The 14,015-nt window shown below is 49.5% G+C and overlaps 1 pseudogene; it reads right to left on the reverse strand.

Annotated features, from left to right (window-relative positions):
- Positions 1 to 13,404, reverse strand: part of LOC139235459 (zinc finger protein 271-like) — a 59,314-nt pseudogene extending 45,910 nt beyond the window's left edge.
- Between the last annotated feature and the right edge of the window lie 611 nt (positions 13,405 to 14,015).

The following is a 14,015-nucleotide window of genomic DNA, read 5'->3' on the forward strand; positions in this document are numbered from 1 at the left end:
CTGACATGCAACTTCAGTAACCCATTCCTGCTTTCTCGCCATACCCCTTGATCCGCCTAGTAGTGAGGACTACATCTAACTCCTTTTTGAATATATTTAGTGAATTGACCTCAACAACTTTCTGTGGTAGCAAATTCCACAGATTCACCACTCTCTGGGTGAAGAGGTTTCTCCTCATCTCGATCCTAAATGGCTTAGCCCTTATCCTTTAACTCTGACCCCTGGTTCTGGGAACATTCTTCCTGCATCTAACCTGTCGAAACCCATCAGAACCCCTCTCATTCTTCTGAACTCAAGTGAATGCAAGCCCAGTTGATCCAGTCTTTCTTGATATGTCAGTCCCACCATCCCAGGAATCAGTCTGGTGAACCTTCGCTGCACTCCCTCTATAGCAAGAATGTCGTTCCTCAAGTTAGGAGACCAAAACTGTACACAATACTCCAGGTGTGGCCTCACCAAAGCTCTGTACAACTGTAGTAACACCGCCCTGCGCCTGTACTCAAATCCCCTCGCTATGAAGGCCAACATGCCATTTGCTTTCTTAACCGCCTCCTGTATCTGCATGCCAACCGTCAATGACTGATGTACCATGACACCCAGGTCTCGTCGCACCTCCCCGTTTCCTAATCTGTCACCATTCAGATAATAGTCTGTCTCTCTGTTTTTACCACCAAAGTGGATAACCTCACATTAATCCACATTATACTTCATCTGCCATGCATTTGCCCACTCACCTAACCTATCCAAGTCAATCTGCAGCCTGATAGCATCCTCCTTGCAGCTCAGGTCCCACTTCCCCCAGAACTGGTTCCAATGTCCCAGGAATTTGAATCCCTCCCTCTTGCACCACTGCTCAAGCCACGTATTTATTCTAACTATCCTGCTCCCTCTACTCTGATTAGCACGTGGCACTGGTAGCAATCCAGAGATTACTACCTTTGAGGTTCTACTTTTTAATTTAACTCCTAGCTCCCTAAATACAGCTTGTAGGACCTCTTCCCGCTTCTTACCTATATCGTTGGTACCTACATGTACCACGACAACTGGCTGTTCACCCTCCCTCTCCAGAATGCTCTGCAGCCGCTCCGAGACATCCTTGACCCTTGCACCAGGGAGGCAACATACCATCCTGGAGTCTCGGTTGCGTCCGCAGAAACTCCTATCTATTCCCCTTACAGTAGAGTCTCCTATCACTATAGCTCTCCCACTCTTTTTCCCAATGCCGTCATGCGCTCTGTCAGGAGCTGCAGTTGGCCACACTTCCCACACACATAGTAGTCAGGGACACTGGAAGCGTCCCTGACTTCCCACATAACACAGGAGGGGCATGACACGTGTCCGAGCTCTGCTGCCATGACTTAACCCTTAAATTAATTTACTTACTAAAATTTACTTAAACACCAAACAGCTACTTATTGGTTGGCTGCCAATTAAACCAATCTAAAAGTCAGTCTAAAAGAGAGTTATACTTACCAGCTTGGCTGCGACGTCACCTCTCGATTTCAAACCCTCTATCTTTGTCTGCAACTGGTTGGGCTGGTCTCTGGGCCTCTGTCTCCGACTTTCGCATTCATAATCAGCTGCTCTAGTGTCAGCACAGATAGGAAAAACAAGACAAAGCAGCATCTGCCACCCCTGCTTGCCCGAACTCACCCACTTCCGGGCTTGCATGTGAAAACCGGTTGTTTATGAAGCCTCCCCGGCTCCCTGCTGGTCCATTATTCCGCTCCGTCCCGCTGAAAAGGACACTTCTGAGGAGCCTGTCCAAAACATGTCTCCTCCACCATTACACACACCGCGCATGCTCCAAACACAGCCAGGACCCGCGCCTGCGCACTGAGCTCCTGTAGTCTGGGTGCAGCACATTCTCCCCCGCGGGGCATGCTGGGTACATAAGACCATGAGAAACAGGAGCAGGAGTGGGCCACCAAGACCCCCGAGCCTGCTCCCCATTCAATAAGGTCATGGCTGGTCTGATCATAGACTCAGCTCTACTTTTTAGGAAGCTCAGATTTGAAGACTAGAAGTATCATCTGTTAGTTGGGAAGGGACTGTCGTTTCTCTCCGTTTTGTTCCTTGTGGAAATATATCCTGCAGTATTCTGACTATTATGGGCTTCTGAACTCGCACAGATGTTCTGACCACTGGGCAGAATAATGCAACGCGCCAATCTATGGGTGTGGCATTGCTGCTGGCAGGTATCAATCAGTCACATGTTGATTGCCGATTTAGATCTAAGAGCAAAGCAATTTGAGAGTTGTTCAACCATGATTGGACAGCAATTTCAATCCAATTGTATGGGTCGACATTTAACAGACAGAACCTTCTCCAGGCCAAAGCCTGGACCCATGTAAACCATAAAGCCACACCAGACTTCTAAGCTGCTATTCTGAAGCATGAGACAGAACAATCAATGAGTTACTCAAGCAAAATGTTGACACTTCTATGAGCGCAGAAGGGTGCTCAAGAATAGACCTGGTGTCTCGCTGTACAGATTACAGAATCAGTCATCAGTACCTCACTACTTCTTACAGTTGTCTTATTTGTTTCCACTGATGGTGTAGTTGGTATAGCTAGTGTGCAGCTGAGCCCAAGAGGTGAGATAGTCCCAGGTTCAATCATTGCTTTCCGCAGAGCTAGCTGGTCTCAGACAGCAGTTTGGAGATACAGTTGGTTTCGGTGCCCCTGGACTCAGGAAACTAGAATTTCGGCCAGATCCACTGATCCCTACTTGCAAGAAAACTTGTCAAATTTGGACTCGGTTGTGATACCCATGGTCAAGTTCCTTTCGGACATTTACTGAAGGATTGCCACTTGGGACAGTAGCATACGGCACCCATGTCCTGTCAAACTGTCCCCAGCACGAGTTAACGACTTGAGGGGACAGGGCAGGACAGTGAAGAAATTGCCTTGTACATTTAAGGAAAATATTATCCAATGTCAGGATTGAGTCAGATGGCATTTTCTTTTCAGACTTGTTAGCCAAATGTTGGAATAAAGTCTCCACCAAGCGCAGCTCTCCACCAGCTGGAGTAGCGGCTGTCCTGCAGGAGCTGCTGCTCAGGAATCTGGACTTCCACGATCAAGGTTTTAGGTGGCAGTCGGACGAGAGGGCTGTGGCTGGCGAGGTGACCATGGTCAGGGACCTGCTGGATGGTGGAGGAGCAGGCTGGATGGCGCCAGACATGCTGGCATGGCGCCTAAATTCGGCCAACGTCCACTGCATGGCCGATGCCATCAAGTCGCTAAAAGCAGCTCTGGGCCCTGACTCTGTTAGGTGTGTCGAGGAGGCTCAAGCACGTGGGGAGATCCCGTCCGAACTGACCCCCATCTGGACGGAATTCCTCATCGGCGCCAAACCCCGGAACCTCCCTCGGGAGCCGGTGCCTCACAACTTGAGCCGCCTCGAGGAAATCCCCTCCGTGCCTTTCAGTTCCACGCGGTGGGGTTTCCTGTACGGGCTGCTCCTGCACACTCTCAACCTTGCCATCCTCGTCTGCCATCCGGACACGCCATGGCGTACTATCTTGCCATCCGGAGGAGGCGGGGGTCCCCGATGGAGTGCACTCTACGCAGGAGTCCTCCCGCTATTTATCGGGAACTTGGCGTGGAGGGTGGTGCACGGAGCAGGCCCGTGCAATAAATTTTTAAGTCGGTTCATGGGCTCCCAGGCCGCCTGCAATTTCTGCGGTCTGGAAGAGTCTGTGTTCCACGTTTTAAGTGAATATACGATGTTGCAGCCCCTGTTCCATTATTTAAATGAGCTGCTCCTCAATTTCTGGCTGCACTTCAGTCCCACACTCCTGATCTTTGGGCACCCTGTGCGGAGGGGAGCGGGTAGGTCCGAAGGCCTACTTGTAGGACTGCTCCTGGGCACTGCCAAGGGTGCCATCAGCCGGTCCAGGCAGCGGGCGATCGAGGGGATCGTTCAGCCTGACTGCCTGCCTCTCTTCCGTGCTTACGTCCGGGCCACGGTGCCCCTGGAGATGGAGCACACGGTGTCCACCGGTACGCTCGCGGCCTTCCGCGAGAGGTGGGCACCGGAGGGACTGGAGTGCATTGTTACCCCCGGCAACCAAATTTTAATTTGATTTTATATGTTTTAAAGTTTAATTTGTTTTAATTGCTGGGTTTTAGTGTCCCCCTCCCCTTTTATAGGGGGCACTTGTAAATTATCGTTTTACTACCCAAAAAAAAACAACAAAAAACCCCCACAAAAATCACAAAAAAAAAGGGCACGTGAAAAGTGTTTGGAGTGTCCCCCAAATTGGGGGGCACTTGGATTAATTTATTATGTTTTCCCCAAAAGACTTGTTAGCCAAGTGTTCCCACGTGGATATGTCTACTAGTTCAAAGAGTCAATAACGAAAAGGAAATCTAACAAAAAAAAATCGAGCTCTGATTATGACGATACTAGTCTACTGATGTACAACCAACCACTCAATGGCACCTCGATGCAGGTAGACAGCTGAGCAGTGTCCTGGAAAGGAATTGTCCAATTTAACCCTGTGTTGAAAAAAAAAGTCTTATTCTTGTCTCCAGTGGCCAAAGGTTCATCAACACTCTTTGACCATTTAATGCTGCAGACCTCATCGAAATAATGTATTAATTTTTTCAGATAGGTTTCAGCCCTCAGCAAGAGGACCTAATTGCCCTGAAATGTGTAGGGATGCAAGGCTGAAGAAGGAACATGCAAAATAAGCAAGCTCATACCATCCCAGCAGAATGATTGTGATCTGTGTTTTGTCGAGTTACAGGTACCGAAGTGTTGGTACAGGTGCCAAGCTGCTTGTGTTTAAAAGATCATTTCAATGTCTCATTGCATTTTATTGCAAGGATAGTGTTACTGATCTGTAGGGAAAGCCAAGGACTTTAACATCCTACCATTTGGTCATCAACTTAAATTTCATTAAATTTTACAGCACAGAAGGAGGCCATTCAGCCAATCACGTGCCGGCTCTTTGAAAGAGCTGTCCAAATTAGTCCCACGACCCTGCCCTTTCCCCCCATAGCCTTGCAATTTTTTCCATTTCAAGTATATATCCAATTCCCTTTTGAAAGTTACTATTGAATCTGCACCAGACTGATTCCCGGGATGGCTGGACTGACATGTGAGGAGAGACTGGATCAACTGGGAATTTATACATTGGAGTTTAGAAAGATGAGAGGGGATCTCATAGAAACATATAAGATTCTGACGGGACTGGACAAGTTAGATGCGGGAAAAATGTTCCCGATGTTGGGGGAGTCCAGAACCAGGGGACACAGTCTTAGGATAAGGGGTAGATCATTTAGGACTGAGATGAGGAGAAACTTATTCACTCAGAGAGTTGTTAACCTGTGGATTTCCCTGCCGCAGAGAGTTGTTGATGCCAGTTCATTGGATATATTCAAGAGGGAGTTAGATGTGTCCGTTACGATAAGGGGATCAAGGGGTATGGAGAGAAAGCAGGAAATGGGTACTGAGGGAATGTTCAGCCATGATCTTATTGAATGGTGGTGCAGGCTCGAAGGGCCGAATGGCCTACTCCTGCACCTATTTTCTATGTTTCTATGTTTCTATGATTCCCTGCCCACTCCCCGGAACCCTTTACTCCCTTATCGCTCAAAAATCTGGCTATCTCTACCTTAAATATATTCAATGACCCAGCCTCCACTGCTCTCTGAGGCAGAGAATTCCACAGATTTACAACACTCTGAGAGAAGAAATTCCTCCTCATCTCAGTTTTAAATGAGCTGAGCAAAAAGGCTGCATTTGTGACTCGAACAGGATTTACTGTGATTGCTTTGGGAACTGAACCATTTTCATTCTGGCACCTCATGTTTGTTTCTGATCATCTTAATAACCCCTCTACCTGAGCTGGAGATTAATATTGTGTATAAATGTTGAATACATTATCTTTGTTTCAAACACATTGTGTCGAATATTTGATTCCTCCATCATCAGAGGAGACTAATTGATGTTCTGTTACTGACTCTTCCATTTTAGTGCTTTTTATTAATCTAACTTATATCACTTCTCACCTAGTTCGCCTTCTATCAAACCCCAAACTTGTTCCATTTGAGTACATGGGTTGTGGTTGTTGTAGACTTAACTGCAGTGTCTCACCTTAAACTCAGCTGAAATCCTTTGAACCACCCCTTTATTGAACCATCTTGCATAAAGTTTGAAATCTCTTACTTTCTGGAACCCATTTTTGGAACCGATTGAATTTTAAAAACTCATCCATGCATTTTGCACGTGATAGCCTGTGAAATATTCTGATATTTGTAATTGTCATTGCCACACACTCCGTTCCCGAGTGACAAACTCCATCCCTCTCCCCAACTTCTGTCTGAGCCTGAACCAGACTGTTCGCAACCTTGGTTTCATACTTAACCCTGAAATAGGTTATTTGATCAGATATCAACAGCATAATTAAGACTGCCTATTTCCACCTCTGTAACATCATCCATCCCCGCTCTTGCCTCAGCTCATCCACTGCTGAAGCACTCATCCATGCCTGTGTGACTTCTGGACTTGACTATTCCAATGCACTTCTCCCACATTCTACTCTACATAAACTAGTGTTAATCCAAAATTCGGCTGCCCATGCCCTAACTCGCACCAAGTCCAGCTGACCCATTACCCCAGTGCTCACTGACCTACATTGGCTTCTAGTTGAGCAACGCCTTGATTTCAAAATTCTTATACTTATTTTCAATCCCTCCGTGACCTTGCCCCTCCCTAGCTCTGTAAATTCCTCCAGCCCCACAACCACCGCTGACACCCGCTCACCCATGAGATATATGTCTTCCTGAGCATCCCTGATTATAATTGGTGGCTGTGCCTTCTGTTGCCCAGGCCCCAAGTTCTGGAAAACCCAGCCTAAATCTTGCTGTCTAACCTGTGCAGTACCTGCCCTGGCAGTTCTTGATGGGATAGTGCAGAGCAAGCTTTTCTCTCTTATCTAACCTGTGCTGTATCTTCCCTCTGAGTGTTTGATGGGACAGTGTCGAGTGAGCTTTACTCAGTATCTAACCCGTGTTGTTCCTGCCCTGGGAATGTTTAATGAGACTAGCGGGAGTTTTACTCTGTATCTAACCCGTGCTGTACCTGCAATGAGAGTGTTTGATGGAGCAATCTATGGGGAGCTTTCCTCTCTGACTGACCCGTGCTGTGCCTGTTGTGTGAGTGTTTGATGGGACAGCGTAGAGGGAGATTAACTCTGTATCTAACCTATGCTGTACCTACCCTGTGAGTGTTTGGGACAGGCTAGAGGGAGACTTAACCTTTAATAACCCATGCTTTGCTTACCTGGGAATGTCTGGTGAGACTGTATAGAGGGAGCTTTACTCTGCATCTAACCTGACTTGTCCTCCTCCTCATCATCATCATCATCATAGGCAGTCCCTCGGAATCGAGGAAGACTTGCTTCCACTCCTGAAGTGAGTTATTTGATGTCTGAACAGTCCAATATGAGAGCCACAGACTCTGTCACAGATGGGACAGATAATCATTGAGGGAAGGGGTGGGTGTGATTGGTTCACCACATGCTCTTTCCGCTACTTGCGCTTGATTTCTGCATGCTCTCGGCATTGAGACTCGAAGTGCTCAGCAACTTCCCGGGTGCACTTTCTCGAATTAAGGTGGTCTTTGGCCAGGGAATCCCAGTTGTCAGTGGGGATGTCGCACTTTATCAGGGAGGCTTTGAGGGTGTCCTTGTAACGTTTCCGCTGCCCACCTTTGGCTCATTTGCCATGAAGGAGCTCCACATAGAGCACTTGGTTTGGGAGTCTTGTGTCTGGCATGCGAACTATGTGGCCTGCCCAGTTGAGTTAATCGAGTGTGGTCAGTGCTTCAATACTGGGGACGTTAGCCTGGACAAGGACGCTGATGTTGGTGTGTCAGTCCTCCCAGGGGATTTGTAGGTTCTTGCAGAGACATTGTTGGTGATATATCTCCAGTGACTTGAGCGTCTACTGTACATGGTCCATGCCTCTGAGCCATACAGGAGGGCGGGTATTACTACAATCCTGTAGACCATGCGCTTGGTGGTACCTGCCCTGCGAATGGTTGATGGGACAGTGTAGAGGGAGCTTTACTCTGTATCTAACCCATGCTGTACCTGCCCTTGCAATGTCTGGCAGAACAGGGTAGAGGGAGATTTTCTCTATATCTATCCGATGCTATATCTGCCCTGGAATGACTGGACAAGTTAGATGGAGATGTAGTCTGTATCCAACTTGTGCTGTACTTGCCCTGGGAATTACTGATGGAACAGTATAGAGGGAGCTGTATCATCTTTCTTTAACCCATGTTGTACTTGCTCTGGGAATGTTTGATGGGACAGTGTGGAGGGAGCTTTACTCTGTATCTAACCCATGCTGTACCTTCCCTGCAAGTGTCTGATGGGACAGCGTATTGAGTTCCTTACTGTGTACCTACTCATGTCCGTCATACACCGTAGAGGACGGACACCACACTGTGACTCCGGGAGGAGCTCCTCAGCCACAGGGAGAAGACGGTTTGGGAGGATTCTAGTGATGGCTTTCCCAGTGGCTGATAACAAGGTGATCCATCTGTAATTGACGCAATCGGACTTGTCCCCTTTGTTAAAGATGGTCACGATTACTGCATCTCTGAGATCTCCAGGCATGCTCTCCTCCTTCCAGATGAGAGAGATGAGGTCATGCATTTTTGCCAATATTGCCTCTCTGCTATACTTTCGTGCCTCAGTGGGGATTTCATCCGCTCCCATTGCCTTGTTGTTCTTGAGCTGGTGGATGGCCTTTTCTATCTCGTGCAGGGCTGGGGTTTTGCGGAGATGTTGGCGGGTAGCATGCTGTGGGTTGGAGTCGAGGACACTCGAGTCAAAGGCAGAGTCTCAGTTAAAGAGATCTTCGAAGTGCTCCTTCCAGCGGGTCCTGACTGCCTCAGTGTCCTTGATGAGTGTTTCCCCATTCTTGGCCAGCAGTGGGGTGGGGCCTTGGGTGCTTGGGCCATCGTCACACATCATGGCTGTCGGCCAGCTGCTGAACCTCCTGTGATTTCTCGACCCACCATCTATGCTTTAGGTCACAGGTTTTTTCTTGGACCTCGGCCTTAAGTCGTCTGTAATGCTGCTTTGATGCTCCCGAGTTGGGTTGTTGTTTTAGGTTCAGAAATGCCCTGTGCTTGCTAACAATTAGCTCTTGGATCTCCTCGTCATTCCCATTAAACCAGTCCTGGTGTTTCCTCGATCAGATCAACATCACCAGCATCAAAGCACTGACCACACTCGACCAGTTCCATTGGGTGGGCCACATTGTTCACAACTATTTTAAGTAAAACAATAATCAAGTGTCCCCTGATTAAAGTGGGGAGGGGCGTCACACTGCAGAAACTTTCATTAAAGTGCCCCTTTATTATTTTTGAGGGCACCAAAAACAAAACTTAACAATTCAACATTAAGGGAAGCTTTGTCAAATCAAATCAAATTTATTAAAATTAAAATTCAGTTCCCTCTTGAAATGATGCACTCCAGTCTCTGCGGTGTCCATCTCTCGTGGATACCGCATGCTCCATCTCCAGGGACACACATAGAAACATAGAAACATAGAAAATAGGTGCAGAAGTAGCCCATTCGGCCCTTCTAGCCTGCACCGCCATTCAATGAGTTCATGGCAGAACATGCAACTTCAGTACCCCATTCCTGCTTTCGCGCCATACCCTTTGATCCTCCTAGTAGTAAGGACTTCATCTAACTCCTTTTTGAATATATTTCGTGAATTGGCCTCAACAACTTTCTGTGGTAGAGAATTCCACAGGTTCAACACTCTCTGGGTGAAGAGATTTCTCCTCATCTCGGTCCTAAATGGCTTACCCTTTATCCTTCGACTGTGACCCCTGGTTCTGGACTTCCCCAACATTGGAACATTCTTCCTGCATCTAACCTGTCTAAACCCATCAAAATTTTAAACGTTTCTATGAGATCCCCTCTCATTCTTCTGAACTCCAGTGAATACAAGCCCAGTTGATCCAGTCTTTCTTGATATGTCAGTCCCGCCATCCCGGGAATCAGTCTGGTGAACCTTCGCTGCACTCCCTCAATAGCAAGAATGTCCTTCCTCAAGTTAGGAGGCCAAAACTGTACACAATACTCCAGGTTTGGCCTCACCAAGGCCCTGTACAACTGCAGCAACACCTCCCTGCCCCTGTACTCAAATCCCCTCACTATGAAGGCAAACATGCCATTTGCTTTCTGAAACGCCTGCTGTACCTGCATGCCAACCTTCAATGACTGATGTACCATGACACCCAGGTCTCGTTACACCTCCCCTTTTCTTAATCTGGCTTGCCACATTGTTCACATGGTTCACACAAGACTCCCAAAGCAAGTGCTCTGCTCAGAACTTCTACATGGCAAGCGAGCTCAAGGTGGGCAGATGAACCATTTCAAGTGCATCGTCAAAGCTTCCATGATAAAATGCAACATCCCCACTGATACCTGGGAGTCCCTGGCCAAAGTCCACTCTAAGTAGAGGAAATGCATCCGGGGAGGGCGCTGAGCACCTCAAGTCTCATCGCTGAGCGCATGCAGAAACTAAGCAGAGGAGCATGCGGCAAACCTGTCCCACCCACCCTTTCTTTCAACGATTGGCTGTCCTACCTGTGACCGAGACTGTAATTCCCGTATTCGACTGTTTAGTCACCTAAGAACTCACCTTTCGAGTGTAAGCAACTCTTCCTCGATTTCGAGGGACTGCCTATAATGATGATGATGTGTACCTAACCTGTGTTGTGCCTGTCCTGTGCAATTTTAGATTGGCTGTTTAGAAAGACATTTACTCTGCATCTAAATTATGCTGTACTTGCCCTGTGAGTGTTTGATGGGACAGTGCAGAGGGAGCTTCACTCTGTATCTAACCCCTGCTGTACCTGCCCTGGGAGTGTTGGATTGGTGAATGTAGAGGGAGCTTTACTCCGGATCTAACCCGTGCTGTACCTGCCCTGGGACTGTTTGATAGATCACTGCAGAGGGAGCTTTACTCTCTATCTAACATGTGCTGTACCTGCCACCAGTACGCTTGCGGCCTTCTGTAAGAGATCAGCACCAGACGGACTGGAGTGCATCATCGCCTCCAGCAACCAACTGTTAATTTGATTTCAGTTTACCGTCCAAAGTTTAATTGGTTTATTTTGTGTCTCCTCCCCCCTTTAATCAGGGGGCTTTTTATTTACAGATTAACAACAAAATACTTGTGCTGTACCTGCCCTGGGATTGTTTGTTGGGACAGTGTAGAGTGAGCTTTATTCTGTATCTAACCCGTGCTGTAAATGCCCTGGGAATACCTGGTGGGACAGTGTAGCTGGATCCTTACTGTGTATTTAATATGTACTGTACCTGCCCTGGGAGTGTTTGATGAGTCAGCGTACAGCAAGCTTTAAATTGTAACTAACCCGTGCTGTACCTGCCCTGGGATTGTTTAGGACAATACAGAGGGAGCTTTACTCTGTATATAACCCGTGCAGCATCTGGCCCACTCCTGCACCGATTTAACATGGTCTTATGTACCCAGCGTGCCCCGCGGAGAAGAAAGTGCCGCACCCAGACTACAGGAGCTCAGTGCGCAGGCGCGGGCCCTGGCTATGTTTGGAGCATGCGCGAGGCTTGTAATGGCGGAGAAGACATGTTTTGAGCAGGCTCCTCAGAAGTGTCCTTTTCAGCGGGACAGAGCGGAGTAAGGGACCAGCGGGGAGGTGGGGAGGCTTCATAAACAACCGGTGTCCGCCGCAAGCCCGGAATAATAACCGGAATATCGGCGGTTGCAGCTTCGGGGCTTTCTCCAGGTCACAGGCCCAGGCTAACGGCGGCCATCTTCGTACAGGAAGGCAGGTTCCGCGTTCCTCCATTTTGAATCAGTGAGTAGCACCGCGCATGCGCGGCCATCTTGGTGCAGGAACAAAGTGAATGATGTCATGTGTTTGGAACTGAACCCAGCCAGAGTCAGTACCGTCAGGGGAGGGGAACCAGTGAGTGTAGAACTGAACCCAGCCAGAGTCAGTACCTTCAGGGGAGGGGAACCAGTGAGTGTAGAACTGAACCCAGCCAGAGTCAGTACCTTCAGGGGAGGGGAACCAGTGAGTGTAGAACTGAACCCAGCCAGAGTCAGTACCTTCAGGGGAGGGGAACCAGTGAGTGTAGAACTGAACCCAGCCAGAGTCAGTACCTTCAGGGGAGGGGAACCAGTGAGTGTAGAACTGAACCCAGCCAGAGTCAGTACCTTCAGGGGAGGGGAACCAGTGAGTGTAGAACTGAACCCAGCCAGAGTCAGTACCTTCAGGGGAGGGGAACCAGTGAGTGTAGAACTGAACCCAGCCAGAGTCAGTACCTTCAGGGGAGGGGAACCAGTGAGTGTAGAACTGAACCCAGCCAGAGCCAGTACCTTCAGGGGAGGAGGGGAACCAGTGAGTGTAGAACTGAACCCAGCCAGAGTCAGTACCTTCAGGGGAGGGGAACCAGTGAGTGTAGAACTGAACCCAGCCAGAGTCAGTACCTTCAGGGGAGGGGAACCAGTGAGTGTAGAACTGAACCCAGCCAGAGTCAGTACCTTCAGGGGAGGGGAACCAGTGAGTGTAGAACTGAACCCAGCCAGAGTCAGTACCTTCAGGGGAGGGGAACCAGTGAGTGTAGAACTGAACCCAGCCAGAGTCAGTACCTTCAGGGGAGGGGAACCAGTGAGTGTAGAACTGAACCCAGCCAGAGTCAGTACCTTCAGGGGAGGGGAACCAGTGAGTGTAGAACTGAACCCAGCCAGAGTCAGTACCTTCAGGGGAGGGGAACCAGTGAGTGTAGAACTGAACCCAGCCAGAGCCAGTACCTTCAGGGGAGGAGGGGAACCAGTGAGTGTAGAACTGAACCCAGCCAGAGTCAGTACCTCCAGGGGAGGGGAACCAGTGAGTGTAGAACTGAACCCAGCCAGAGTCAGTACCTTCAGGGACCAGTGATTGATTGGTGCCGCGGCCCCGCCCCCCCCGCCACTGATTGGCGCGAAGCAGCGCGCTGGGTGGGCTGGTGCCCCGCGCCGCCTCGCCATTGGCTGCGGGCTGAGTGTTGCGGGCGGGCGGTTGGGGGGTTTGTTGGTGGGCTCCGCTCGCAGCCTTTGAGCTCGGGGCCCAGGTGAGGCGAGGCGGAGTTGTGCGCAGGCGCGGGGCCAGCCTATTGTGGGAGGTTAGCTGCGGACGGACGATGTTTTGCCCCACGCGGAGGATGGATGAGCAGCCCGGGCAGCGCGCTCAGCCTCCCTGAGGACTCACCTTCTCACGGACACGTGTGGGCGGTGAGATTTGGCCGCCGAGTCGGCGGGTGGCGGCTGTGTGGCACCTTCGGGCGGGGATGGACCTTGGTTACTGTCGCGGTTTGCCGGGAGTTCGGCCGCCATCTTTGGGCAGCACGGGGCCGCCCGCCACGGGGGGCGGGGCTTCCTCGACGTCACAATACTTTCCATTGTCCCGCTGCAGGGCAGGGAGCATGTGCGGCGGCCATCTTACTGCAGGGAGCAGGTGCAGGATGGGGACCAGTGACATGAATACATGAGAACATCAGAAATAGGAGATGAGTCGGCCCTTTGGCCCCTCGAGCCTGCCGCCATTCAATAAGATGATGGCTGCAGCATCTGGGGTGGTTCTCCTTGGAGCAGTGAAGGTGCAGGGCAGGTTTAACAGAGATGCTCACAATCAGGAAGGCTTTAGATTGAGTCAGGGAACAGAGTGGTTCTGCTCACACAATCAGAGAATGGTTACAGCATGGAAGGCCATTCGGCCCGTCGAACCCTTGCCTGCTCCCAGCTAGTCCCACTGCCTGCCCTTCCCCCAGCCCTGCAAATGTTTTCTTTCAGATACTTATCCAACTTTTTTTTTTGAAAGCTGTGATTGAGTCTTCCTCCACCACCCTTTCAGGCCGTGCTTTCCGGATCCTAACCACTCGCTGCGTAAAATAGATTTTCTGATGTTTACTTTGGTTCTTTTGCCATTCACCTTAAATCCATCTCCT

The sequence above is a fragment of the Pristiophorus japonicus genome, chromosome 23 (genome assembly GCF_044704955.1).
Source record: "Pristiophorus japonicus isolate sPriJap1 chromosome 23, sPriJap1.hap1, whole genome shotgun sequence".
Classification (NCBI taxonomy): Eukaryota; Metazoa; Chordata; class Chondrichthyes; family Pristiophoridae; genus Pristiophorus; species Pristiophorus japonicus.